The following is a 21100-nucleotide window of genomic DNA, read 5'->3' on the forward strand; positions in this document are numbered from 1 at the left end:
TCAAAACTGCAAGGTCTAGCCGACTAGATGCTTAAAAGTACAAAACTCACTAGGCCCAGAGCCTACGGCCACACCACACTGAATGCGCCTGATCTCGTCTGATCTCGGAAGCTAAGCAGTGTCGGGCCTAGTTAGTACCTGGATGGGAGACCGCCTGGGAATACCAGGTGCTGTAGGCTTTTTTGTGCTCCAAGTTCAGGAAGTGAGCCATTTCTCAATTGCCTTTCAAAACTGCAAGGTCTAGCCGACTAGATGCTTAAAAGTACAAAACTCACTAGGACCAGAGCCTACGGCCACACCACACTGAATGTGCCCGATCTCGTCTGATCGCAGAAGCTAAGCAGTGTCGGGCCTAGTTAGTACCTGGATGGGAGACCGCCTGGGAATACCAGGTGCTGTAGGCTTTTTTGTGCTCCAAGTTCAGGAAGTGAGCCATTTCTCAATTGCCTTTCAAAACTGCAAGGTCTAGCCGACTAGATGCTTAAAAGTACAAAACTCACTAGGCCCAGAGCCTACGGCCACACCACACTGAATGCGCCCGATCTCGTCTGATCTCGGAAGCTAAGCAGTGTCGGGCCTAGTTAGTACCTGGATGGGAGACGGCCTGGGAATACCAGGTGCTGTAGGCTTTTTTGTGCTCCAAGTTCAGGAAGTGAGCCATTTCTCAATTGCCTTTCAAAACTGCAAGGTCTAGCCGACTAGATGCTTAAAAGTACAAAACTCACTAGGACCAGAGCCTACGGCCACACCACACTGAATGCGCCCGATCTCGTCTGATCTCGGAAGCTAAGCAGTGTCGGGCCTAGTTAGTACCTGGATGGGAGACCGCCTGGGAATACCAGGTGCTGTAGGCTTTTTTGTGCTCCAAGTTCAGGAAGTGAGCCATTTCTCAATTGCCTTTCAAAACTGCAAGGTCTAGCCGACTAGATGCTTAAAAGTACAAAACTCACTAGGCCCAGAGCCTACGGCCACACCACACTGAATGCGCCCGATCTCGTCTGATCTCGGAAGCTAAGCAGTGTCGGGCCTAGTTAGTACCTGGATGGGAGACCGCCTGGGAATACCAGGTGCTGTAGGCTATTTTGTGCTCCATGATTAGTAATTGCACAACTTCTCAATTACTTTTCAAATTTGGTATGTTTCCAAAATAATTTTATCCCGTTTTATAGCGGAAATGTTGGACAACATTATGAGGGCTGGAGCTACCTATTTACATATAATTAGCATACAGGTAGTGTGTTCATGGGTAATAAATCGACTTTCACATGTAATGCAGTACAGAGAATATTGAGTCCTTCAAGAGGCATGAAAGAAAGCCGTTATTGTGTTGATTGTTCTCTCCACCTCCCTGCAACAGAAACAGGATGGATGGATTAAAGTTATCCTACCAGACATAGGAGTCCTGAATGGGCCCACCAGTCTTATATATCTCGCCTGATCGAGCGCTGATCGAGCGATGAGCGTGGTATCATGTTGCAAGTGGCTGCATGGCTTAGCTTACTAAATGCAAATGCATAAGAGTAATATTCTTAGCATTACTAGAGCCTACGGCCACACCAGACTGAATGCGCCCGATCTCGTCTGATCTCGGAAGCTAAGCAGTGTCGGGCCTAGTTAGTACCTGGATGGGAGACCGCCTGGGAATACCAGGTGCTGTAGGCTTTTTTGTGCTCCAAGTTCAGGAAGTGAGCCATTTCTCAATTGCCTTTCAAAACTGCAAGGTCTAGCCGACTAGATGCTTAAAAGTACAAAACTCACTAGGCCCAGATCCTACGGCCACACCACACTGAATGCGCCCGATCTCGTCTGATCTCGGAAGCTAAGCAGTGTCGGGCCTAGTTAGTACCTGGATGGGAGACGGCCTGGGAATACCAGGTGCTGTAGGCTTTTTTGTGCTCCAAGTTCAGGAAGTGAGCCATTTCTCAATTGCCTTTCAAAACTGCAAGGTCTAGCCGACTAGATGCTTAAAAGTACAAAACTCACTAGGACCAGAGCCTACGGCCACACCACACTGAATGCGCCCGATCTCGTCTGATCTCGGAAGCTAAGCAGTGTCGGGCCTAGTTAGTACCTGGATGGGAGACCGCCTGGGAATACCAGGTGCTGTAGGCTATTTTGTGCTCCATGATTAGTAATTGCACAACTTCTCAATTACTTTTCAAATTTGGTATGTTTCCAAAATAATTTTATCCCGTTTTATAGCGGAAATGTTGGACAACATTATGAGGGCTGGAGCTACCTATTTACATATAATTAGCATACAGGTAGTGTGTTCATGGGTAATAAATCGACTTTCACATGTAATGCAGTACAGAGAATATTGAGTCCTTCAAGAGGCATGAAAGAAAGCCGTTATTGTGTTGATTGTTCTCTCCACCTCCCTGCAACAGAAACAGGATGGATGGATTAAAGTTATCCTACCAGACATAGGAGTCCTGAATGGGCCCACCAGTCTTATATATCTCGCCTGATCGAGCGCTGATCGAGCGATGAGCGTGGTATCATGTTGCAAGTGGCTGCATGGCTTAGCTTACTAAATGCAAATGCATAAGAGTAATATTCTTAGCATTTATAGAGCCTACGGCCACACCACACTGAATGCGCCCGATCTCGTCTGATCTCGGAAGCTAAGCAGTGTCGGGCCTAGTTAGTACCTGGATGGGAGATCGCCTGGGAATACCAGGTGCTGTAGGCTTTTTTGTGCTCCAAGTTCAGGAAGTGAGCCATTTCTCAATTGCCTTTCAAAACTGCAAGGTCTAGCCGACTAGATGCTTAAAAGTACAAAACTCACTAGGCCCAGAGCCTACGGCCACACCACACTGAATGCGCCCGATCTCGTCTGATCTTGGAAGCTAAGCAGTGTCGGGCCTGGTTAGTACCTGGATGGGAGACCGCCTGGGAATACCAGGTGCTGTAGGCTATTTTGTGCTCCATGATTAGTAATTGCGCAACTTCTCAATTACTTTTCAAATTTGGTATGTTTCCAAAATAATTGTATCCCGTTTTATAGCGGAAATGTTGGACAACATTATGAGGGCTGGAGCTACCTATTTACATATAATTAGCATACAGGTAGTGTGTTCATGGGTAATAAATCGACTTTCACATGCAATGCAGTACAGAGAATATTGAGTCCTTCAAGAGGCATGAAAGAAAGCAGTTATTGTGTTGATTGTTCTCTCCACCTCCCTGCAACAGAAACAGGATGGATGGATTAAAGTTATCCTACCAGACATAGGAGTCCTGAATGGGCCCACCAGTCTTATATATCTCGCCTGATCGAGCGCTGATCGAGCGATGAGCGTGGTATCATGTTGCAAGTGGCTGCATGGCTTAGCTTACTAAATGCAAATGCATAAGAGTAATATTCTTAGCATTTCTAGAGCCTACGGCCACACCACACTGAATGCGCCCGATCTCGTCTGATCTCGGAAGCTAAGCAGTGTCGGGCCTAGTTAGTACCTGGATGGGAGACCGCCTGGGAATACCAGGTGCTGTAGGCTTTTTTGTGCTCCAAGTTCAGGAAGTGAGCCATTTCTCAATTGCCTTTCAAAACTGCAAGGTCTAGCCGACTAGATGCTTAAAAGTACAAAACTCACTAGGCCCAGAGCCTACGGCCACACCACACTGAATGCGCCTGATCTCGTCTGATCTCGGAAGCTAAGCAGTGTCGGGCCTAGTTAGTACCTGGATGGGAGACCGCCTGGGAATACCAGGTGCTGTAGGCTTTTTTGTGCTCCAAGTTCAGGAAGTGAGCCATTTCTCAATTGCCTTTCAAAACTGCAAGGTCTAGCCGACTAGATGCTTAAAAGTACAAAACTCACTAGGACCAGAGCCTACGGCCACACCACACTGAATGTGCCCGATCTCGTCTGATCGCAGAAGCTAAGCAGTGTCGGGCCTAGTTAGTACCTGGATGGGAGACCGCCTGGGAATACCAGGTGCTGTAGGCTTTTTTGTGCTCCAAGTTCAGGAAGTGAGCCATTTCTCAATTGCCTTTCAAAACTGCAAGGTCTAGCCGACTAGATGCTTAAAAGTACAAAACTCACTAGGATCTGAGCCTACGGCCACACCACACTGAATGCGCCCGATCTCGTCTGATCTCGGAAGCTAAGCAGTGTCGGGCCTAGTTAGTACCTGGATGGGAGACTGCCTGGGAATACCAGGTGCTGTAGGCTTTTTTGTGCTCCAAGTTCAGGAAGTGAGCCATTTCTCAATTGCCTTTCAAAACTGCAAGGTCTAGCCGACTAGATGCTTAAAAGTACAAAACTCACTAGGCCCAGAGCCTACGGCCACACCACACTGAATGCGCCCGATCTCGTCTGATCTCGGAAGCTAAGCCGTGTCGGGCCTAGTTAGTACCTGGATGGGAGACCGCCTGGGAATACCAGGTGCTGTAGGCTATTTTGTGCTCCATGATTAGTAATTGCGCAACTTCTCAATTACTTTTCAAATTTGGTATGTTTCCAAAATAATTTTATCCCGTTTTATAGCGGAAATGTTGGACAACATTATGAGGGCTGGAGCTACCTATTTACATATAATTAGCATACAGGTAGTGTGTTCATGGGTAATAAATCGACTTTCACATGTAATGCAGTACAGAGAATATTGAGTCCTTCAAGAGGCATGAAAGAAAGGCGTTATTGTGTTGATTGTTCTCTCCACCTCCCTGCAACAGAAACAGGATGGATGGATTAAAGTTATCCTACCAGACATAGGAGTCCTGAATGGGCCCACCAGTCTTATATATCTCGCCTGATCGAGCCTGATCGAGCGATGAGCGTGGTATCATGTTGCAAGTGGCTGCATGGCTTAGCTTACTAAATGCAAATGCATAAGAGTAATATTCTTAGCATTTCTAGAGCCTACGGCCACACCACACTGAATGCGCCCGATCTCGTCTGATCTCGGAAGCTAAGCAGTGTCGGGCCTAGTTAGTACCTGGATGGGAGACCGCCTGGGAATACCAGGTGCTGTAGGCTTTTTTGTGCTCCAAGTTCAGGAAGTGAGCCATTTCTCAATTGCCTTTCAAAACTGCAAGGTCTAGCCGACTAGATGCTTAAAAGTACAAAACTCACTAGGCCCAGAGCCTACGGCCACACCACACTGAATGCGCCCGATCTCGTCTGATCTCGGAAGCTAAGCAGTGTCGGGCCTAGTTAGTACCTGGATGGGAGACCGCCTGGGAATACCAGGTGCTGTAGGCTTTTTTGTGCTCCAAGTTCAGGAAGTGAGCCATTTCTCAATTGCCTTTCAAAACTGCAAGGTCTAGCCGACTAGATGCTTAAAAGTACAAAACTCACTAGGACCAGAGCCTACGGCCACACCACACTGAATGCGCTCGATCTCGTCTGATCTCGGAAGCTAAGCAGTGTCGGGCCTAGTTAGTACCTGGATGGGAGACCGCCTGGGAATACCAGGTGCTGTAGGCTTTTTTGTGCTCCAAGTTCAGGAAGTGAGCCATTTCTCAATTGCCTTTCAAAACTGCAAGGTCTAGCCGACTAGATGCTTAAAAGTACAAAACTCACTAGGCCCTGAGCCTACGGCCACACCACACTGAATGCGCCCGATCTCGTCTGATCTCGGAAGCTAAGCAGTGTCGGGCCTAGTTAGTACCTGGATGGGAGACCGCCTGGGAATACCAGGTGCTGTAGGCTATTTTGTGCTCCATGATTAGTAATTGCACAACTTCTCAATTACTTTTCAAATTTGGTATGTTTCCAAAATAATTTTATCCCGTTTTATAGCGGAAATGTTGGACAACATTATGAGGGCTGGAGCTACCTATTTACATATAATTAGCATACAGGTAGTGTGTTCATGGGTAATAAATCGACTTTCACATGTAATGCAGTACAGAGAATATTGAGTCCTTCAAGAGGCATGAAAGAAAGCCGTTATTGTGTTGATTGTTCTCTCCACCTCCCTGCAACAGAAACAGGATGGATGGATTAAAGTTATCCTACCAGACATAGGAGTCCTGAATGGGCCCACCAGTCTTATATATCTCGCCTGATCGAGCCTGATCGAGCGATGAGCGTGGTATCATGATGCAAGTGGCTGCATGGCTTAGCTTACTAAATGCAAATGCATAAGAGTAATATTCTTAGCATTTCTAGAGCCTACGGCCACACCACACTGAATGCGCCCGATCTCGTCTGATCTCGGAAGCTAAGCAGTGTCGGGCCTAGTTAGTACCTGGATGGGAGACTGCCTGGGAATACCAGGTGCTGTAGGCTTTTTTGTGCTCCAAGTTCAGGAAGTGAGCCATTTCTCAATTGCCTTTCAAAACTGCAAGGTCTAGCCGACTAGATGCTTAAAAGTACAAAACTCACTAGGCCCAGAGCCTACGGCCACACCACACTGAATGCGCCCGATCTCGTCTGATCTCGGAAGCTAAGCAGTGTCGGGCCTAGTTAGTACCTGGATGGGAGACGGCCTGGGAATACCAGGTGCTGTAGGCTTTTTTGTGCTCCAAGTTCAGGAAGTGAGCCATTTCTCAATTGCCTTTCAAAACTGCAAGGTCTAGCCGACTAGATGCTTAAAAGTACAAAACTCACTAGGACCAGAGCCTACGGCCACACCACACTGAATGCGCCCGATCTCGTCTGATCTCGGAAGCTAAGCAGTGTCGGGCCTAGTTAGTACCTGGATGGGAGACCGCCTGGGAATACCAGGTGCTGTAGGCTTTTTTGTGCTCCAAGTTCAGGAAGTGAGCCATTTCTCAATTGCCTTTCAAAACTGCAAGGTCTAGCCGACTAGATGCTTAAAAGTACAAAACTCACTCGGCCCAGAGCCTACGGCCACACCACACTGAATGCGCCCGATCTCGTCTGATCTCGGAAGCTAAGCAGTGTCGGGCCTAGTTAGTACCTGGATGGGAGACCGCCTGGGAATACCAGGTGCTGTAGGCTATTTTGTGCTCCATGATTAGTAATTGCACAACTTCTCAATTACTTTTCAAATTTGGTATGTTTCCAAAATAATTTTATCCCGTTTTATAGCGGAAATGTTGGACAACATTATGAGGGCTGGAGCTACCTATTTACATATAATTAGCATACAGGTAGTGTGTTCATGGGTAATAAATCGACTTTCACATGTAATGCAGTACAGAGAATATTGAGTCCTTCAAGAGGCATGAAAGAAAGCCGTTATTGTGTTGATTGTTCTCTCCACCTCCCTGCAACAGAAACAGGATGGATGGATTAAAGTTATCCTACCAGACATAGGAGTCCTGAATGGGCCCACCAGTCTTATATATCTCGCCTGATCGAGCGCTGATCGAGCGATGAGCGTGGTATCATGTTGCAAGTGGCTGCATGGCTTAGCTTACTAAATGCAAATGCATAAGAGTAATATTCTTAGCATTACTAGAGCCTACGGCCACACCAGACTGAATGCGCCCGATCTCGTCTGATCTCGGAAGCTAAGCAGTGTCGGGCCTAGTTAGTACCTGGATGGGAGACCGCCTGGGAATACCAGGTGCTGTAGGCTTTTTTGTGCTCCAAGTTCAGGAAGTGAGCCATTTCTCAATTGCCTTTCAAAACTGCAAGGTCTAGCCGACTAGATCCTTAAAAGTACAAAACTCACTAGGCCCAGAGCCTACGGCCACACCACACTGAATGCGCCCGATCTCGTCTGATCTCGGAAGCTAAGCAGTGTCGGGCCTAGTTAGTACCTGGATGGGAGACGGCCTGGGAATACCAGGTGCTGTAGGCTTTTTTGTGCTCCAAGTTCAGGAAGTGAGCCATTTCTCAATTGCCTTTCAAAACTGCAAGGTCTAGCCGACTAGATGCTTAAAAGTACAAAACTCACTAGGACCAGAGCCTACGGCCACACCACACTGAATGCGCCCGATCTCGTCTGATCTCGGAAGCTAAGCAGTGTCGGGCCTAGTTAGTACCTGGATGGGAGACCGCCTGGGAATACCAGGTGCTGTAGGCTATTTTGTGCTCCATGATTAGTAATTGCACAACTTCTCAATTACTTTTCAAATTTGGTATGTTTCCAAAATAATTTTATCCCGTTTTATAGCGGAAATGTTGGACAACATTATGAGGGCTGGAGCTACCTATTTACATATAATTAGCATACAGGTAGTGTGTTCATGGGTAATAAATCGACTTTCACATGTAATGCAGTACAGAGAATATTGAGTCCTTCAAGAGGCATGAAAGAAAGGCGTTATTGTGTTGATTGTTCTCTCCACCTCCCTGCAACAGAAACAGGATGGATGGATTAAAGTTATCCTACCAGACATAGGAGTCCTGAATGGGCCCACCAGTCTTATATATCTCGCCTGATCGAGCCTGATCGAGCGATGAGCGTGGTATCATGTTGCAAGTGGCTGCATGGCTTAGCTTACTAAATGCAAATGCATAAGAGTAATATTCTTAGCATTTCTAGAGCCTACGGCCACACCACACTGAATGCGCCCGATCTCGTCTGATCTCGGAAGCTAAGCAGTGTCGGGCCTAGTTAGTACCTGGATGGGAGACCGCCTGGGAATACCAGGTGCTGTAGGCTTTTTTGTGCTCCAAGTTCAGGAAGTGAGCCATTTCTCAATTGCCTTTCAAAACTGCAAGGTCTAGCCGACTAGATGCTTAAAAGTACAAAACTCACTAGGCCCAGAGCCTACGGCCACACCACACTGAATGCGCCCGATCTCGTCTGATCTCGGAAGCTAAGCAGTGTCGGGCCTAGTTAGTACCTGGATGGGAGACCGCCTGGGAATACCAGGTGCTGTAGGCTTTTTTGTGCTCCAAGTTCAGGAAGTGAGCCATTTCTCAATTGCCTTTCAAAACTGCAAGGTCTAGCCGACTAGATGCTTAAAAGTACAAAACTCACTAGGACCAGAGCCTACGGCCACACCACACTGAATGCGCTCGATCTCGTCTGATCTCGGAAGCTAAGCAGTGTCGGGCCTAGTTAGTACCTGGATGGGAGACCGCCTGGGAATACCAGGTGCTGTAGGCTTTTTTGTGCTCCAAGTTCAGGAAGTGAGCCATTTCTCAATTGCCTTTCAAAACTGCAAGGTCTAGCCGACTAGATGCTTAAAAGTACAAAACTCACTAGGCCCTGAGCCTACGGCCACACCACACTGAATGCGCCCGATCTCGTCTGATCTCGGAAGCTAAGCAGTGTCGGGCCTAGTTAGTACCTGGATGGGAGACCGCCTGGGAATACCAGGTGCTGTAGGCTATTTTGTGCTCCATGATTAGTAATTGCACAACTTCTCAATTACTTTTCAAATTTGGTATGTTTCCAAAATAATTTTATCCCGTTTTATAGCGGAAATGTTGGACAACATTATGAGGGCTGGAGCTACCTATTTACATATAATTAGCATACAGGTAGTGTGTTCATGGGTAATAAATCGACTTTCACATGTAATGCAGTACAGAGAATATTGAGTCCTTCAAGAGGCATGAAAGAAAGCCGTTATTGTGTTGATTGTTCTCTCCACCTCCCTGCAACAGAAACAGGATGGATGGATTAAAGTTATCCTACCAGACATAGGAGTCCTGAATGGGCCCACCAGTCTTATATATCTCGCCTGATCGAGCCTGATCGAGCGATGAGCGTGGTATCATGATGCAAGTGGCTGCATGGCTTAGCTTACTAAATGCAAATGCATAAGAGTAATATTCTTAGCATTTCTAGAGCCTACGGCCACACCACACTGAATGCGCCCGATCTCGTCTGATCTCGGAAGCTAAGCAGTGTCGGGCCTAGTTAGTACCTGGATGGGAGACTGCCTGGGAATACCAGGTGCTGTAGGCTTTTTTGTGCTCCAAGTTCAGGAAGTGAGCCATTTCTCAATTGCCTTTCAAAACTGCAAGGTCTAGCCGACTAGATGCTTAAAAGTACAAAACTCACTAGGCCCAGAGCCTACGGCCACACCACACTGAATGCGCCCGATCTCGTCTGATCTCGGAAGCTAAGCAGTGTCGGGCCTAGTTAGTACCTGGATGGGAGACGGCCTGGGAATACCAGGTGCTGTAGGCTTTTTTGTGCTCCAAGTTCAGGAAGTGAGCCATTTCTCAATTGCCTTTCAAAACTGCAAGGTCTAGCCGACTAGATGCTTAAAAGTACAAAACTCACTAGGACCAGAGCCTACGGCCACACCACACTGAATGCGCCCGATCTCGTCTGATCTCGGAAGCTAAGCAGTGTCGGGCCTAGTTAGTACCTGGATGGGAGACCGCCTGGGAATACCAGGTGCTGTAGGCTTTTTTGTGCTCCAAGTTCAGGAAGTGAGCCATTTCTCAATTGCCTTTCAAAACTGCAAGGTCTAGCCGACTAGATGCTTAAAAGTACAAAACTCACTAGGCCCAGAGCCTACGGCCACACCACACTGAATGCGCCCGATCTCGTCTGATCTCGGAAGCTAAGCAGTGTCGGGCCTAGTTAGTACCTGGATGGGAGACCGCCTGGGAATACCAGGTGCTGTAGGCTATTTTGTGCTCCATGATTAGTAATTGCACAACTTCTCAATTACTTTTCAAATTTGGTATGTTTCCAAAATAATTTTATCCCGTTTTATAGCGGAAATGTTGGACAACATTATGAGGGCTGGAGCTACCTATTTACATATAATTAGCATACAGGTAGTGTGTTCATGGGTAATAAATCGACTTTCACATGTAATGCAGTACAGAGAATATTGAGTCCTTCAAGAGGCATGAAAGAAAGCCGTTATTGTGTTGATTGTTCTCTCCACCTCCCTGCAACAGAAACAGGATGGATGGATTAAAGTTATCCTACCAGACATAGGAGTCCTGAATGGGCCCACCAGTCTTATATATCTCGCCTGATCGAGCGCTGATCGAGCGATGAGCGTGGTATCATGTTGCAAGTGGCTGCATGGCTTAGCTTACTAAATGCAAATGCATAAGAGTAATATTCTTAGCATTACTAGAGCCTACGGCCACACCAGACTGAATGCGCCCGATCTCGTCTGATCTCGGAAGCTAAGCAGTGTCGGGCCTAGTTAGTACCTGGATGGGAGACCGCCTGGGAATACCAGGTGCTGTAGGCTTTTTTGTGCTCCAAGTTCAGGAAGTGAGCCATTTCTCAATTGCCTTTCAAAACTGCAAGGTCTAGCCGACTAGATCCTTAAAAGTACAAAACTCACTAGGCCCAGAGCCTACGGCCACACCACACTGAATGCGCCCGATCTCGTCTGATCTCGGAAGCTAAGCAGTGTCGGGCCTAGTTAGTACCTGGATGGGAGACGGCCTGGGAATACCAGGTGCTGTAGGCTTTTTTGTGCTCCAAGTTCAGGAAGTGAGCCATTTCTCAATTGCCTTTCAAAACTGCAAGGTCTAGCCGACTAGATGCTTAAAAGTACAAAACTCACTAGGACCAGAGCCTACGGCCACACCACACTGAATGCGCCCGATCTCGTCTGATCTCGGAAGCTAAGCAGTGTCGGGCCTAGTTAGTACCTGGATGGGAGACCGCCTGGGAATACCAGGTGCTGTAGGCTATTTTGTGCTCCATGATTAGTAATTGCACAACTTCTCAATTACTTTTCAAATTTGGTATGTTTCCAAAATAATTTTATCCCGTTTTATAGCGGAAATGTTGGACAACATTATGAGGGCTGGAGCTACCTATTTACATATAATTAGCATACAGGTAGTGTGTTCATGGGTAATAAATCGACGTTCACATGTAATGCAGTACAGAGAATATTGAGTCCTTCAAGAGGCATGAAAGAAAGCCGTTATTGTGTTGATTGTTCTCTCCATCTCCCTGCAACAGAAACAGGATGGATGGATTAAAGTTATCCTACCAGACATAGGAGTCCTGAATGGGCCCACCAGTCTTATATATCTCGCCTGATCGAGCCTGATCGAGCGCTGATCGAGCGATGAGCGTGGTATCATGTTGCAAGTGGCTGCATGGCTTAGCTTACTAAATGCAAATGCATAAGAGTAATATTCTTAGCATTTCTAGAGCCTACGGCCACACCACACTGAATGCGCCCGATCTCGTCTGATCTCGGAAGCTAAGCAGTGTCGGGCCTAGTTAGTACCTGGATGGGAGACTGCCTGGGAATACCAGGTGCTGTAGGCTTTTTTGTGCTCCAAGTTCAGGAAGTGAGCCATTTCTCAATTGCCTTTCAAAACTGCAAGGTCTAGCCGACTAGATGCTTAAAAGTACAAAACTCACTAGGCCCAGAGCCTACGGCGCACCACACTGAATGCGCCCGATCTCGTCTGATCTCGGAAGCTAAGCAGTGTCGGGCCTAGTTAGTACCTGGATGGGAGACGGCCTGGGAATACCAGGTGCTGTAGGCTATTTTGTGCTCCATGATTAGTAATTGCGCAACTTCTCAATTACTTTTCAAATTTGGTATGTTTCCAAAATAATTTTATCCCGTTTTATAGCGGAAATGTTGGACAACATTATGAGGGCTGGAGCTACCTATTTACATATAATTAGCATACAGGTAGTGTGTTCATGGGTAATAAATCGACTTTCACATGTAATGCAGTACAGAGAATATTGAGTCCTTCAAGAGGCATGAAAGAAAGCCGTTATTGTGTTGATTGTTCTCTCCACCTCCCTGCAACAGAAACAGGATGGATGGATTAAAGTTATCCTACCAGACATAGGAGTCCTGAATGGGCCCACCAGTCTTATATATCTCGCCTGATCAAGCGCTGATCGAGCGATGAGCGTGGTATCATGTTGCAAGTGGCTGCATGGCTTAGCTTACTAAATGCAAATGCATAAGAGTAATATTCTTAGCATTTCTAGAGCCTACGGCCACACCACACTGAATGCGCCCGATCTCGTCTGATCTCGGAAGCTAAGCAGTGTCGGGCCTAGTTAGTACCTGGATGGGAGACCGCCTGGGAATACCAGGTGCTGTAGGCTTTTTTGTGCTCCAAGTTCAGGAAGTGAGCCATTTCTCAATTGCCTTTCAAAACTGCAAGGTCTAGCCGACTAGATGCTTAAAAGTACAAAACTCACTAGGCCCAGAGCCTACGGCCACACCACACTGAATGCGCCCGATCTCGTCTGATCTCGGAAGCTAAGCAGTGTCGGGCCTAGTTAGTACCTGGATGGGAGACCGCCTGGGAATACCAGGTGCTGTAGGCTTTTTTGTGCTCCAAGTTCAGGAAGTGAGCCATTTCTCAATTGCCTTTCAAAACTGCAAGGTCTAGCCGACTAGATGCTTAAAAGTACAAAACTCACTAGGACCAGAGCCTACGGCCACACCACACTGAATGCGCCCGATCTCGTCTGATCTCGGAAGCTAAGCAGTGTCGGGCCTAGTTAGTACCTGGATGGGAGACCGCCTGGGAATACCAGGTGCTGTAGGCTTTTTTGTGCTCCAAGTTCAGGAAGTGAGCCATTTCTCAATTGCCTTTCAAAACTGCAAGGTCTAGCCGACTAGATGCTTAAAAGTACAAAACTCACTAGGACCAGAGCCTACGGCCACACCACACTGAATGTGCCCGATCTCGTCTGATCTCAGAAGCTAAGCAGTGTCGGGCCTAGTTAGTACCTGGATGGGAGACCGCCTGGGAATACCAGGTGCTGTAGGCTTTTTTGTGCTCCAAGTTCAGGAAGTGAGCCATTTCTCAATTGCCTTTCAAAACTGCAAGGTCTAGCCGACTAGATGCTTAAAAGTACAAAACTCACTAGGCCCAGAGCCTACGGCCACACCACACTGAATGCGCCCGATCTCGTCTGATCTCGGAAGCTAAGCAGTGTCGGGCCTAGTTAGTACCTGGATGGGAGACCGCCTGGGAATACCAGGTGCTGTAGGCTTTTTTGTGCTCCAAGTTCAGGAAGTGAGCCATTTCTCAATTGCCTTTCAAAACTGCAAGGTCTAGCCGACTAGATGCTTAAAAGTACAAAACTCACTAGGACCAGAGCCTACGGCCACACCACACTGAATGTGCCCGATCTCGTCTGATCTCAGAAGCTAAGCAGTGTCGGGCCTAGTTAGTACCTGGATGGGAGACCGCCTGGGAATACCAGGTGCTGTAGGCTTTTTTGTGCTCCAAGTTCAGGAAGTGAGCCATTTCTCAATTGCCTTTCAAAACTGCAAGGTCTAGCCGACTAGATGCTTAAAAGTACAAAACTCACTAGGACCAGAGCCTACGGCCACACCACACTGAATGCGTCTGATCTCGGAAGCTAAGCAGTGTCGGGCCTAGTTAGTACCTGGATGGGAGACCGCCTGGGAATACCAGGTGCTGTAGGCTTTTTTGTGCTCCAAGTTCAGGAAGTGAGCCATTTCTCAATTGCCTTTCAAAACTGCAAGGTCTAGCCGACTAGATGCTTAAAAGTACAAAACTCACTAGGCCCAGAGCCTACGGCCACACCACACTGAATGCGCCCGATCTCGTCTGATCTCGGAAGCTAAGCAGTGTCGGGCCTAGTTAGTACCTGGATGGGAGACCGCCTGGGAATACCAGGTGCTGTAGGCTATTTTGTGCTCCATGATTAGTAATTGCGCAACTTCTCAATTACTTTTCAAATTTGGTATGTTTCCAAAATAATTTTATCCCGTTTTATAGCGGAAATGTTGGACAACATTATGAGGGCTGGAGCTACCTATTTACATATAATTAGCATACAGGTAGTGTGTTCATGGGTAATAAATCGACTTTCACATGTAATGCAGTACAGAGAATATTGAGTCCTTCAAGAGGCATGAAAGAAAGCCGTTATTGTGTTGATTGTTCTCTCCACCTCCCTGCAACAGAAACAGGATGGATGGATTAAAGTTATCCTACCAGACATAGGAGTCCTGAATGGGCCCACCAGTCTTATATATCTCGCCTGATCAAGCGCTGATCGAGCGATGAGCGTGGTATCATGTTGCAAGTGGCTGCATGGCTTAGCTTACTAAATGCAAATGCATAAGAGTAATATTCTTAGCATTACTAGAGCCTACGGCCACACCAGACTGAATGCGCCCGATCTCGTCTGATCTCGGAAGCTAAGCAGTGTCGGGCCTAGTTAGTACCTGGATGGGAGACCGCCTGGGAATACCAGGTGCTGTAGGCTTTTTTGTGCTCCAAGTTCAGGAAGTGAGCCATTTCTCAATTGCCTTTCAAAACTGCAAGGTCTAGCCGACTAGATGCTTAAAAGTACAAAACTCACTAGGCCCAGAGCCTACGGCCACACCACACTGAATGCGCCCGATCTCGTCTGATCTCGGAAGCTAAGCAGTGTCGGGCCTAGTTAGTACCTGGATGGGAGACGGCCTGGGAATACCAGGTGCTGTAGGCTTTTTTGTGCTCCAAGTTCAGGAAGTGAGCCATTTCTCAATTGCCTTTCAAAACTGCAAGGTCTAGCCGACTAGATGCTTAAAAGTACAAAACTCACTAGGACCAGAGCCTACGGCCACACCACACTGAATGCGCCCGATCTCGTCTGATCTCGGAAGCTAAGCAGTGTCGGGCCTAGTTAGTACCTGGATGGGAGACCGCCTGGGAATACCAGGTGCTGTAGGCTATTTTGTGCTCCATGATTAGTAATTGCACAACTTCTCAATTACTTTTCAAATTTGGTATGTTTCCAAAATAATTTTATCCCGTTTTATAGCGGAAATGTTGGACAACATTATGAGGGCTGGAGCTACCTATTTACATATAATTAGCATACAGGTAGTGTGTTCATGGGTAATAAATCGACGTTCACATGTAATGCAGTACAGAGAATATTGAGTCCTTCAAGAGGCATGAAAGAAAGCCGTTATTGTGTTGATTGTTCTCTCCATCTCCCTGCAACAGAAACAGGATGGATGGATTAAAGTTATCCTACCAGACATAGGAGTCCTGAATGGGCCCACCAGTCTTATATATCTCGCCTGATCGAGCCTGATCGAGCGCTGATCGAGCGATGAGCGTGGTATCATGTTGCAAGTGGCTGCATGGCTTAGCTTACTAAATGCAAATGCATAAGAGTAATATTCTTAGCATTTCTAGAGCCTACGGCCACACCACACTGAATGCGCCCGATCTCGTCTGATCTCGGAAGCTAAGCAGTGTCGGGCCTAGTTAGTACCTGGATGGGAGACTGCCTGGGAATACCAGGTGCTGTAGGCTTTTTTGTGCTCCAAGTTCAGGAAGTGAGCCATTTCTCAATTGCCTTTCAAAACTGCAAGGTCTAGCCGACTAGATGCTTAAAAGTACAAAACTCACTAGGCCCAGAGCCTACGGCCGCACCACACTGAATGCGCCCGATCTCGTCTGATCTCGGAAGCTAAGCAGTGTCGGGCCTAGTTAGTACCTGGATGGGAGACGGCCTGGGAATACCAGGTGCTGTAGGCTATTTTGTGCTCCATGATTAGTAATTGCGCAACTTCTCAATTACTTTTCAAATTTGGTATGTTTCCAAAATAATTTTATCCCGTTTTATAGCGGAAATGTTGGACAACATTATGAGGGCTGGAGCTACCTATTTACATATAATTAGCATACAGGTAGTGTGTTCATGGGTAATAAATCGACTTTCACATGTAATGCAGTACAGAGAATATTGAGTCCTTCAAGAGGCATGAAAGAAAGCCGTTATTGTGTTGATTGTTCTCTCCACCTCCCTGCAACAGAAACAGGATGGATGGATTAAAGTTATCCTACCAGACATAGGAGTCCTGAATGGGCCCACCAGTCTTATATATCTCGCCTGATCAAGCGCTGATCGAGCGATGAGCGTGGTATCATGTTGCAAGTGGCTGCATGGCTTAGCTTACTAAATGCAAATGCATAAGAGTAATATTCTTAGCATTTCTAGAGCCTACGGCCACACCACACTGAATGCGCCCGATCTCGTCTGATCTCGGAAGCTAAGCAGTGTCGGGCCTAGTTAGTACCTGGATGGGAGACCGCCTGGGAATACCAGGTGCTGTAGGCTTTTTTGTGCTCCAAGTTCAGGAAGTGAGCCATTTCTCAATTGCCTTTCAAAACTGCAAGGTCTAGCCGACTAGATGCTTAAAAGTACAAAACTCACTAGGCCCAGAGCCTACGGCCACACCACACTGAATGCGCCCGATCTCGTCTGATCTCGGAAGCTAAGCAGTGTCGGGCCTAGTTAGTACCTGGATGGGAGACCGCCTGGGAATACCAGGTGCTGTAGGCTTTTTTGTGCTCCAAGTTCAGGAAGTGAGCCATTTCTCAATTGCCTTTCAAAACTGCAAGGTCTAGCCGACTAGATGCTTAAAAGTACAAAACTCACTAGGACCAAAGCCTACGGCCACACCACACTGAATGTGCCCGATCTCGTCTGATCTCAGAAGCTAAGCAGTGTCGGGCCTAGTTAGTACCTGGATGGGAGACCGCCTGGGAATACCAGGTGCTGTAGGCTTTTTTGTGCTCCAAGTTCAGGAAGTGAGCCATTTCTCAATTGCCTTTCAAAACTGCAAGGTCTAGCCGACTAGATGCTTAAAAGTACAAAACTCACTAGGACCAGAGCCTACGGCCACACCACACTGAATGCGCCCGATCTCGTCTGATCTCGGAAGCTAAGCAGTGTCGGGCCTAGTTAGTACCTGGATGGGAGACCGCCTGGGAATACCAGGTGCTGTAGGCTTTTTTGTGCTCCAAGTTCAGGAAGTGAGCCATTTCTCAATTGCCTTTCAAAACTGCAAGGTCTAGCCGACTAGATGCTTAAAAGTACAAAACTCACTAGGCCCAGAGCCTACGGCCACACCACACTGAATGCGCCCGATCTCGGAAGCTAAGCAGTGTCGGGCCTAGTTAGTACCTGGATGGGAGACCGCCTGGGAATACCAGGTGCTGTAGGCTATTTTGTGCTCCATGATTAGTAATTGCGCAACTTCTCAATTACTTTTCAAATTTGGTATGTTTCCAAAATAATTTTATCCCGTTTTATAGCGGAAATGTTGGACAACATTATGAGGGCTGGAGCTACCTATTTACATATAATTAGCATACAGGTAGTGTGTTCATGGGTAATAAATCGACTTTCACATGTAATGCAGTACAGAGAATATTGAGTCCTTCAAGAGGCATGAAAGAAAGCCGTTATTGTGTTGATTGTTCTCTCCACCTCCCTGCAACAGAAACAGGATGGATGGATTAAAGTTATCCTACCAGACATAGGAGTCCTGAATGGGCCCACCAGTCTTATATATCTCGCCTGATCAAGCGCTGATCGAGCGATGAGCGTGGTATCATGTTGCAAGTGGCTGCATGGCTTAGCTTACTAAATGCAAATGCATAAGAGTAATATTCTTAGCATTTCTAGAGCCTACGGCCACACCACACTGAATGCGCCCGATCTCGTCTGATCTCGGAAGCTAAGCAGTGTCGGGCCTAGTTAGTACCTGGATGGGAGACCGCCTGGGAATACCAGGTGCTGTAGGCTTTTTTGTGCTCCAAGTTCAGGAAGTGAGCCATTTCTCAATTGCCTTTCAAAACTGCAAGGTCTAGCCGACTAGATGCTTAAAAGTACAAAACTCACTAGGCCCAGAGCCTACGGCCACACCACACTGAATGCGCCCGATCTCGTCTGATCTCGGAAGCTAAGCAGTGTCGGGCCTAGTTAGTACCTGGATGGGAGACCGCCTGGGAATACCAGGTGCTGTAGGCTTTTTTGTGCTCCAAGTTCAGGAAGTGAGCCATTTCTCAATTGCCTTTCAAAACTGCAAGGTCTAGCCGACTAGATGCTTAAAAGTACAAAACTCACTAGGACCAGAGCCTACGGCCACACCACACTGAATGTGCCCGATCTCGTCTGATCTCAGAAGCTAAGCAGTGTCGGGCCTAGTTAGTACCTGGATGGGAGACCGCCTGGGAATACCAGGTGCTGTAGGCTTTTTTGTGCTCCAAGTTCAGGAAGTGAGCCATTTCTCAATTGCCTTTCAAAACTGCAAGGTCTAGCCGACTAGATGCTTAAAAGTACAAAACTCACTAGGACCAGAGCCTACGGCCACACCACACTGAATGCGTCTGATCTCGGAAGCTAAGCAGTGTCGGGCCTAGTTAGTACCTGGATGGGAGACCGCCTGGGAATACCAGGTGCTGTAGGCTTTTTTGTGCTCCAAGTTCAGGAAGTGAGCCATTTCTCAATTGCCTTTCAAAACTGCAAGGTCTAGCCGACTAGATGCTTAAAAGTACAAAACTCACTAGGCCCAGAGCCTACGGCCACACCACACTGAATGCGCCCGATCTCGTCTGATCTCGGAAGCTAAGCAGTGTCGGGCCTAGTTAGTACCTGGATGGGAGACCGCCTGGGAATACCAGGTGCTGTAGGCTATTTTGTGCTCCATGATTAGTAATTGCGCAACTTCTCAATTACTTTTCAAATTTGGTATGTTTCCAAAATAATTTTATCCCGTTTTATAGCGGAAATGTTGGACAACATTATGAGGGCTGGAGCTACCTATTTACATATAATTAGCATACAGGTAGTGTGTTCATGGGTAATAAATCGACTTTCACATGTAATGCAGTACAGAGAATATTGAGTCCTTCAAGAGGCATGAAAGAAAGCCGTTATTGTGTTGATTGTTCTCTCCACCTCCCTGCAACAGAAACAGGATGGATGGATTAAAGTTATCCTACCAGACATAGGAGTCCTGAATGGGCCCACCAGTCTTATATATCTCGCCTGATCAAGCGCTGATCGAGCGATGAGCGTGGTATCATGTTGCAAGTGGCTGCATGGCTTAGCTTACTAAATGCAAATGCATAAGAGTAATATTCTTAGCATTTCTAGAGCCTACGGCCACACCACACTGAATGCGCCCGATCTCGTCTGATCTCGAAGCTAAGCAGTGTCGGGCCTAGTTAGTACCTGGATGGGAGACCGCCTGGGAATACCAGGTGCTGTAGGCTTTTTTGTGCTCCAAGTTCAGGAAGTGAGCCATTTCTCAATTGCCTTTCAAAACTGCAAGGTCTAGCCGACTAGATGCTTAAAAGTACAAAACTCACTAGGCCCAGAGCCTACGGCCACACCACACTGAATGCGCCCGATCTCGTCTGATCTCGGAAGCTAAGCAGTGTCGGGCCTAGTTAGTACCTGGATGGGAGACCGCCTGGGAATACCAGGTGCTGTAGGCTTTTTTGTGCTCCAAGTTCAGGAAGTGAGCCATTTCTCAATTGCCTTTCAAAACTGCAAGGTCTAGCCGACTAGATGCTTAAAAGTACAAAACTCACTAGGACCAGAGCCTACGGCCACACCACACTGAATGTGCCCGATCTCGTCTGATCGCAGAAGCTAAGCAGTGTCGGGCCTAGTTAGTACCTGGATGGGAGACCGCCTGGGAATACCAGGTGCTGTAGGCTTTTTTGTGCTCCAAGTTCAGGAAGTGAGCCATTTCTCAATTGCCTTTCAAAACTGCAAGGTCTAGCCGACTAGATGCTTAAAAGTACAAAACTCACTAGGATCTGAGCCTACGGCCACACCACACTGAATGCGTCTGATCTCGGAAGCTAAGCAGTGTCGGGCCTAGTTAGTACCTGGATGGGAGACTGCCTGGGAATACCAGGTGCTGTAGGCTTTTTTGTGCTCCAAGTTCAGGAAGTGAGCCATTTCTCAATTGCCTTTCAAAACTGCAAGGTCTAGCCGACTAGATGCTTAAAAGTACAAAACTCACTAGGCCCAGAGCCTACGGCCACACCACACTGAATGCGCCCGATCTCGTCTGATCTCGGAAGCTAAGCCGTGTCGGGCCTAGTTAGTACCTGGATGGGAGACCGCCTGGGAATACCAGGTGCTGTAGGCTATTTTGTGCTCCATGATTAGTAATTGCGCAACTTCTCAATTACTTTTCAAATTTGGTATGTTTCCAAAATAATTTTATCCCGTTTTATAGCGGAAATGTTGGACAACATTATGAGGGCTGGAGCTACCTATTTACATATAATTAGCATACAGGTAGTGTGTTCATGGGTAATAAATCGACTTTCACATGTAATGCAGTACAGAGAATATTGAGTCCTTCAAGAGGCATGAAAGAAAGGCGTTATTGTGTTGATTGTTCTCTCCACCTCCCTGCAACAGAAACAGGATGGATGGATTAAAGTTATCCTACCAGACATAGGAGTCCTGAATGGGCCCACCAGTCTTATATATCTCGCCTGATCGAGCCTGA

General features: G+C 47.2%; 62 non-coding genes and 5 pseudogenes across 62 annotated transcripts; all 67 read left to right on the forward strand.

Annotated features, from left to right (window-relative positions):
- Positions 1 to 60: 60 nt before the first annotated feature.
- On the forward strand, positions 61 to 179 carry LOC138478095 (5S ribosomal RNA). Its single transcript, XR_011271994.1, has one exon. It is a non-coding gene; the product is annotated as a 5S ribosomal RNA (ribosomal RNA).
- A 106-nt stretch (positions 180 to 285) lies between these two features.
- Positions 286 to 404, forward strand: LOC138473842 (5S ribosomal RNA). Its single transcript, XR_011268952.1, has one exon. It is a non-coding gene; the product is annotated as a 5S ribosomal RNA (ribosomal RNA).
- A 106-nt stretch (positions 405 to 510) lies between these two features.
- Positions 511 to 629, forward strand: LOC138479690 (5S ribosomal RNA). The gene has a single exon (XR_011273442.1). It is a non-coding gene; the product is annotated as a 5S ribosomal RNA (ribosomal RNA).
- A 106-nt stretch (positions 630 to 735) lies between these two features.
- Positions 736 to 854, forward strand: LOC138476218 (5S ribosomal RNA). The gene has a single exon (XR_011270289.1). It is a non-coding gene; the product is annotated as a 5S ribosomal RNA (ribosomal RNA).
- A 106-nt stretch (positions 855 to 960) lies between these two features.
- On the forward strand, positions 961 to 1079 carry LOC138476219 (5S ribosomal RNA). Its single transcript, XR_011270290.1, has one exon. It is a non-coding gene; the product is annotated as a 5S ribosomal RNA (ribosomal RNA).
- Positions 1080 to 1543: 464 nt separating this feature from the next.
- On the forward strand, positions 1544 to 1662 carry LOC138479190 (5S ribosomal RNA). Its single transcript, XR_011272987.1, has one exon. It is a non-coding gene; the product is annotated as a 5S ribosomal RNA (ribosomal RNA).
- A 106-nt stretch (positions 1663 to 1768) lies between these two features.
- LOC138480110 (5S ribosomal RNA) lies at positions 1769 to 1887 on the forward strand. Its single transcript, XR_011273823.1, has one exon. It is a non-coding gene; the product is annotated as a 5S ribosomal RNA (ribosomal RNA).
- A 106-nt stretch (positions 1888 to 1993) lies between these two features.
- On the forward strand, positions 1994 to 2112 carry LOC138476220 (5S ribosomal RNA). The gene has a single exon (XR_011270291.1). It is a non-coding gene; the product is annotated as a 5S ribosomal RNA (ribosomal RNA).
- A 464-nt stretch (positions 2113 to 2576) lies between these two features.
- LOC138478231 (5S ribosomal RNA) lies at positions 2577 to 2695 on the forward strand. The gene has a single exon (XR_011272117.1). It is a non-coding gene; the product is annotated as a 5S ribosomal RNA (ribosomal RNA).
- A 106-nt stretch (positions 2696 to 2801) lies between these two features.
- On the forward strand, positions 2802 to 2920 carry LOC138476306 (5S ribosomal RNA). The gene has a single exon (XR_011270369.1). It is a non-coding gene; the product is annotated as a 5S ribosomal RNA (ribosomal RNA).
- A 464-nt stretch (positions 2921 to 3384) lies between these two features.
- Positions 3385 to 3503, forward strand: LOC138476222 (5S ribosomal RNA). The gene has a single exon (XR_011270293.1). It is a non-coding gene; the product is annotated as a 5S ribosomal RNA (ribosomal RNA).
- Positions 3504 to 3609: 106 nt separating this feature from the next.
- On the forward strand, positions 3610 to 3728 carry LOC138478096 (5S ribosomal RNA). Its single transcript, XR_011271995.1, has one exon. It is a non-coding gene; the product is annotated as a 5S ribosomal RNA (ribosomal RNA).
- A 106-nt stretch (positions 3729 to 3834) lies between these two features.
- On the forward strand, positions 3835 to 3953 carry LOC138473843 (5S ribosomal RNA). The gene has a single exon (XR_011268953.1). It is a non-coding gene; the product is annotated as a 5S ribosomal RNA (ribosomal RNA).
- Positions 3954 to 4059: 106 nt separating this feature from the next.
- Positions 4060 to 4178, forward strand: LOC138478444 (5S ribosomal RNA). Its single transcript, XR_011272311.1, has one exon. It is a non-coding gene; the product is annotated as a 5S ribosomal RNA (ribosomal RNA).
- Positions 4179 to 4284: 106 nt separating this feature from the next.
- LOC138478795 (5S ribosomal RNA) lies at positions 4285 to 4403 on the forward strand. Its single transcript, XR_011272628.1, has one exon. It is a non-coding gene; the product is annotated as a 5S ribosomal RNA (ribosomal RNA).
- Positions 4404 to 4866: 463 nt separating this feature from the next.
- Positions 4867 to 4985, forward strand: LOC138476223 (5S ribosomal RNA). The gene has a single exon (XR_011270294.1). It is a non-coding gene; the product is annotated as a 5S ribosomal RNA (ribosomal RNA).
- Positions 4986 to 5091: 106 nt separating this feature from the next.
- LOC138476224 (5S ribosomal RNA) lies at positions 5092 to 5210 on the forward strand. The gene has a single exon (XR_011270295.1). It is a non-coding gene; the product is annotated as a 5S ribosomal RNA (ribosomal RNA).
- A 106-nt stretch (positions 5211 to 5316) lies between these two features.
- On the forward strand, positions 5317 to 5435 carry LOC138477930 (5S ribosomal RNA). The gene has a single exon (XR_011271844.1). It is a non-coding gene; the product is annotated as a 5S ribosomal RNA (ribosomal RNA).
- Positions 5436 to 5541: 106 nt separating this feature from the next.
- On the forward strand, positions 5542 to 5660 carry LOC138476226 (5S ribosomal RNA). Its single transcript, XR_011270296.1, has one exon. It is a non-coding gene; the product is annotated as a 5S ribosomal RNA (ribosomal RNA).
- A 463-nt stretch (positions 5661 to 6123) lies between these two features.
- LOC138478445 (5S ribosomal RNA) lies at positions 6124 to 6242 on the forward strand. The gene has a single exon (XR_011272312.1). It is a non-coding gene; the product is annotated as a 5S ribosomal RNA (ribosomal RNA).
- A 106-nt stretch (positions 6243 to 6348) lies between these two features.
- LOC138479691 (5S ribosomal RNA) lies at positions 6349 to 6467 on the forward strand. Its single transcript, XR_011273443.1, has one exon. It is a non-coding gene; the product is annotated as a 5S ribosomal RNA (ribosomal RNA).
- A 106-nt stretch (positions 6468 to 6573) lies between these two features.
- LOC138476227 (5S ribosomal RNA) lies at positions 6574 to 6692 on the forward strand. Its single transcript, XR_011270297.1, has one exon. It is a non-coding gene; the product is annotated as a 5S ribosomal RNA (ribosomal RNA).
- A 106-nt stretch (positions 6693 to 6798) lies between these two features.
- On the forward strand, positions 6799 to 6917 carry LOC138476228 (5S ribosomal RNA). The gene has a single exon (XR_011270298.1). It is a non-coding gene; the product is annotated as a 5S ribosomal RNA (ribosomal RNA).
- A 464-nt stretch (positions 6918 to 7381) lies between these two features.
- LOC138479191 (5S ribosomal RNA) lies at positions 7382 to 7500 on the forward strand. Its single transcript, XR_011272988.1, has one exon. It is a non-coding gene; the product is annotated as a 5S ribosomal RNA (ribosomal RNA).
- A 106-nt stretch (positions 7501 to 7606) lies between these two features.
- On the forward strand, positions 7607 to 7725 carry LOC138479692 (5S ribosomal RNA). The gene has a single exon (XR_011273444.1). It is a non-coding gene; the product is annotated as a 5S ribosomal RNA (ribosomal RNA).
- Positions 7726 to 7831: 106 nt separating this feature from the next.
- On the forward strand, positions 7832 to 7950 carry LOC138476229 (5S ribosomal RNA). The gene has a single exon (XR_011270299.1). It is a non-coding gene; the product is annotated as a 5S ribosomal RNA (ribosomal RNA).
- A 463-nt stretch (positions 7951 to 8413) lies between these two features.
- LOC138476230 (5S ribosomal RNA) lies at positions 8414 to 8532 on the forward strand. Its single transcript, XR_011270300.1, has one exon. It is a non-coding gene; the product is annotated as a 5S ribosomal RNA (ribosomal RNA).
- Positions 8533 to 8638: 106 nt separating this feature from the next.
- Positions 8639 to 8757, forward strand: LOC138476231 (5S ribosomal RNA). Its single transcript, XR_011270301.1, has one exon. It is a non-coding gene; the product is annotated as a 5S ribosomal RNA (ribosomal RNA).
- Positions 8758 to 8863: 106 nt separating this feature from the next.
- LOC138477931 (5S ribosomal RNA) lies at positions 8864 to 8982 on the forward strand. Its single transcript, XR_011271845.1, has one exon. It is a non-coding gene; the product is annotated as a 5S ribosomal RNA (ribosomal RNA).
- A 106-nt stretch (positions 8983 to 9088) lies between these two features.
- Positions 9089 to 9207, forward strand: LOC138476232 (5S ribosomal RNA). Its single transcript, XR_011270302.1, has one exon. It is a non-coding gene; the product is annotated as a 5S ribosomal RNA (ribosomal RNA).
- Positions 9208 to 9670: 463 nt separating this feature from the next.
- Positions 9671 to 9789, forward strand: LOC138478446 (5S ribosomal RNA). Its single transcript, XR_011272313.1, has one exon. It is a non-coding gene; the product is annotated as a 5S ribosomal RNA (ribosomal RNA).
- A 106-nt stretch (positions 9790 to 9895) lies between these two features.
- Positions 9896 to 10014, forward strand: LOC138479693 (5S ribosomal RNA). Its single transcript, XR_011273445.1, has one exon. It is a non-coding gene; the product is annotated as a 5S ribosomal RNA (ribosomal RNA).
- A 106-nt stretch (positions 10015 to 10120) lies between these two features.
- Positions 10121 to 10239, forward strand: LOC138476234 (5S ribosomal RNA). Its single transcript, XR_011270304.1, has one exon. It is a non-coding gene; the product is annotated as a 5S ribosomal RNA (ribosomal RNA).
- A 106-nt stretch (positions 10240 to 10345) lies between these two features.
- Positions 10346 to 10464, forward strand: LOC138476235 (5S ribosomal RNA). The gene has a single exon (XR_011270305.1). It is a non-coding gene; the product is annotated as a 5S ribosomal RNA (ribosomal RNA).
- A 464-nt stretch (positions 10465 to 10928) lies between these two features.
- Positions 10929 to 11047, forward strand: LOC138479192 (5S ribosomal RNA). Its single transcript, XR_011272989.1, has one exon. It is a non-coding gene; the product is annotated as a 5S ribosomal RNA (ribosomal RNA).
- Positions 11048 to 11153: 106 nt separating this feature from the next.
- On the forward strand, positions 11154 to 11272 carry LOC138479694 (5S ribosomal RNA). Its single transcript, XR_011273446.1, has one exon. It is a non-coding gene; the product is annotated as a 5S ribosomal RNA (ribosomal RNA).
- Positions 11273 to 11378: 106 nt separating this feature from the next.
- On the forward strand, positions 11379 to 11497 carry LOC138476237 (5S ribosomal RNA). The gene has a single exon (XR_011270306.1). It is a non-coding gene; the product is annotated as a 5S ribosomal RNA (ribosomal RNA).
- A 474-nt stretch (positions 11498 to 11971) lies between these two features.
- Positions 11972 to 12090, forward strand: LOC138478448 (5S ribosomal RNA). The gene has a single exon (XR_011272315.1). It is a non-coding gene; the product is annotated as a 5S ribosomal RNA (ribosomal RNA).
- A 106-nt stretch (positions 12091 to 12196) lies between these two features.
- Positions 12197 to 12314, forward strand: LOC138473925 (5S ribosomal RNA; annotated as a pseudogene).
- Positions 12315 to 12778: 464 nt separating this feature from the next.
- LOC138476238 (5S ribosomal RNA) lies at positions 12779 to 12897 on the forward strand. Its single transcript, XR_011270307.1, has one exon. It is a non-coding gene; the product is annotated as a 5S ribosomal RNA (ribosomal RNA).
- Positions 12898 to 13003: 106 nt separating this feature from the next.
- On the forward strand, positions 13004 to 13122 carry LOC138476239 (5S ribosomal RNA). The gene has a single exon (XR_011270308.1). It is a non-coding gene; the product is annotated as a 5S ribosomal RNA (ribosomal RNA).
- Positions 13123 to 13228: 106 nt separating this feature from the next.
- Positions 13229 to 13347, forward strand: LOC138476240 (5S ribosomal RNA). Its single transcript, XR_011270309.1, has one exon. It is a non-coding gene; the product is annotated as a 5S ribosomal RNA (ribosomal RNA).
- Positions 13348 to 13453: 106 nt separating this feature from the next.
- Positions 13454 to 13572, forward strand: LOC138479840 (5S ribosomal RNA). The gene has a single exon (XR_011273577.1). It is a non-coding gene; the product is annotated as a 5S ribosomal RNA (ribosomal RNA).
- A 106-nt stretch (positions 13573 to 13678) lies between these two features.
- LOC138476241 (5S ribosomal RNA) lies at positions 13679 to 13797 on the forward strand. Its single transcript, XR_011270310.1, has one exon. It is a non-coding gene; the product is annotated as a 5S ribosomal RNA (ribosomal RNA).
- A 106-nt stretch (positions 13798 to 13903) lies between these two features.
- LOC138479841 (5S ribosomal RNA) lies at positions 13904 to 14022 on the forward strand. The gene has a single exon (XR_011273578.1). It is a non-coding gene; the product is annotated as a 5S ribosomal RNA (ribosomal RNA).
- A 106-nt stretch (positions 14023 to 14128) lies between these two features.
- On the forward strand, positions 14129 to 14237 carry LOC138474558 (5S ribosomal RNA; annotated as a pseudogene).
- Positions 14238 to 14343: 106 nt separating this feature from the next.
- Positions 14344 to 14462, forward strand: LOC138476242 (5S ribosomal RNA). Its single transcript, XR_011270311.1, has one exon. It is a non-coding gene; the product is annotated as a 5S ribosomal RNA (ribosomal RNA).
- Positions 14463 to 14926: 464 nt separating this feature from the next.
- LOC138479193 (5S ribosomal RNA) lies at positions 14927 to 15045 on the forward strand. Its single transcript, XR_011272990.1, has one exon. It is a non-coding gene; the product is annotated as a 5S ribosomal RNA (ribosomal RNA).
- Positions 15046 to 15151: 106 nt separating this feature from the next.
- Positions 15152 to 15270, forward strand: LOC138479697 (5S ribosomal RNA). The gene has a single exon (XR_011273448.1). It is a non-coding gene; the product is annotated as a 5S ribosomal RNA (ribosomal RNA).
- A 106-nt stretch (positions 15271 to 15376) lies between these two features.
- Positions 15377 to 15495, forward strand: LOC138476243 (5S ribosomal RNA). Its single transcript, XR_011270312.1, has one exon. It is a non-coding gene; the product is annotated as a 5S ribosomal RNA (ribosomal RNA).
- A 474-nt stretch (positions 15496 to 15969) lies between these two features.
- On the forward strand, positions 15970 to 16088 carry LOC138478449 (5S ribosomal RNA). Its single transcript, XR_011272316.1, has one exon. It is a non-coding gene; the product is annotated as a 5S ribosomal RNA (ribosomal RNA).
- Positions 16089 to 16194: 106 nt separating this feature from the next.
- Positions 16195 to 16313, forward strand: LOC138480179 (5S ribosomal RNA). The gene has a single exon (XR_011273886.1). It is a non-coding gene; the product is annotated as a 5S ribosomal RNA (ribosomal RNA).
- Positions 16314 to 16777: 464 nt separating this feature from the next.
- Positions 16778 to 16896, forward strand: LOC138476244 (5S ribosomal RNA). The gene has a single exon (XR_011270313.1). It is a non-coding gene; the product is annotated as a 5S ribosomal RNA (ribosomal RNA).
- A 106-nt stretch (positions 16897 to 17002) lies between these two features.
- Positions 17003 to 17121, forward strand: LOC138476246 (5S ribosomal RNA). Its single transcript, XR_011270315.1, has one exon. It is a non-coding gene; the product is annotated as a 5S ribosomal RNA (ribosomal RNA).
- A 106-nt stretch (positions 17122 to 17227) lies between these two features.
- Positions 17228 to 17346, forward strand: LOC138479842 (5S ribosomal RNA). The gene has a single exon (XR_011273579.1). It is a non-coding gene; the product is annotated as a 5S ribosomal RNA (ribosomal RNA).
- A 106-nt stretch (positions 17347 to 17452) lies between these two features.
- Positions 17453 to 17571, forward strand: LOC138476248 (5S ribosomal RNA). The gene has a single exon (XR_011270316.1). It is a non-coding gene; the product is annotated as a 5S ribosomal RNA (ribosomal RNA).
- A 106-nt stretch (positions 17572 to 17677) lies between these two features.
- On the forward strand, positions 17678 to 17786 carry LOC138473992 (5S ribosomal RNA; annotated as a pseudogene).
- A 464-nt stretch (positions 17787 to 18250) lies between these two features.
- Positions 18251 to 18369, forward strand: LOC138476249 (5S ribosomal RNA). The gene has a single exon (XR_011270317.1). It is a non-coding gene; the product is annotated as a 5S ribosomal RNA (ribosomal RNA).
- Positions 18370 to 18475: 106 nt separating this feature from the next.
- On the forward strand, positions 18476 to 18594 carry LOC138476250 (5S ribosomal RNA). The gene has a single exon (XR_011270318.1). It is a non-coding gene; the product is annotated as a 5S ribosomal RNA (ribosomal RNA).
- Positions 18595 to 18700: 106 nt separating this feature from the next.
- LOC138479843 (5S ribosomal RNA) lies at positions 18701 to 18819 on the forward strand. The gene has a single exon (XR_011273580.1). It is a non-coding gene; the product is annotated as a 5S ribosomal RNA (ribosomal RNA).
- Positions 18820 to 18925: 106 nt separating this feature from the next.
- LOC138474559 (5S ribosomal RNA) lies at positions 18926 to 19034 on the forward strand (annotated as a pseudogene).
- A 106-nt stretch (positions 19035 to 19140) lies between these two features.
- On the forward strand, positions 19141 to 19259 carry LOC138476251 (5S ribosomal RNA). Its single transcript, XR_011270319.1, has one exon. It is a non-coding gene; the product is annotated as a 5S ribosomal RNA (ribosomal RNA).
- A 464-nt stretch (positions 19260 to 19723) lies between these two features.
- Positions 19724 to 19841, forward strand: LOC138480299 (5S ribosomal RNA). The gene has a single exon (XR_011273987.1). It is a non-coding gene; the product is annotated as a 5S ribosomal RNA (ribosomal RNA).
- Positions 19842 to 19947: 106 nt separating this feature from the next.
- LOC138476252 (5S ribosomal RNA) lies at positions 19948 to 20066 on the forward strand. Its single transcript, XR_011270320.1, has one exon. It is a non-coding gene; the product is annotated as a 5S ribosomal RNA (ribosomal RNA).
- A 106-nt stretch (positions 20067 to 20172) lies between these two features.
- LOC138473844 (5S ribosomal RNA) lies at positions 20173 to 20291 on the forward strand. The gene has a single exon (XR_011268954.1). It is a non-coding gene; the product is annotated as a 5S ribosomal RNA (ribosomal RNA).
- A 106-nt stretch (positions 20292 to 20397) lies between these two features.
- LOC138474704 (5S ribosomal RNA) lies at positions 20398 to 20506 on the forward strand (annotated as a pseudogene).
- Positions 20507 to 20612: 106 nt separating this feature from the next.
- LOC138478796 (5S ribosomal RNA) lies at positions 20613 to 20731 on the forward strand. The gene has a single exon (XR_011272629.1). It is a non-coding gene; the product is annotated as a 5S ribosomal RNA (ribosomal RNA).
- The last annotated feature ends 369 nt before the right edge of the window (positions 20732 to 21100 follow it).

Source organism: Ambystoma mexicanum, chromosome 8 (assembly GCF_040938575.1).
Source record: "Ambystoma mexicanum isolate Mex_15411 chromosome 8, UKY_AmexF1_1, whole genome shotgun sequence".
NCBI lineage: Eukaryota > Metazoa > Chordata > Amphibia > Caudata > Ambystomatidae > Ambystoma > Ambystoma mexicanum.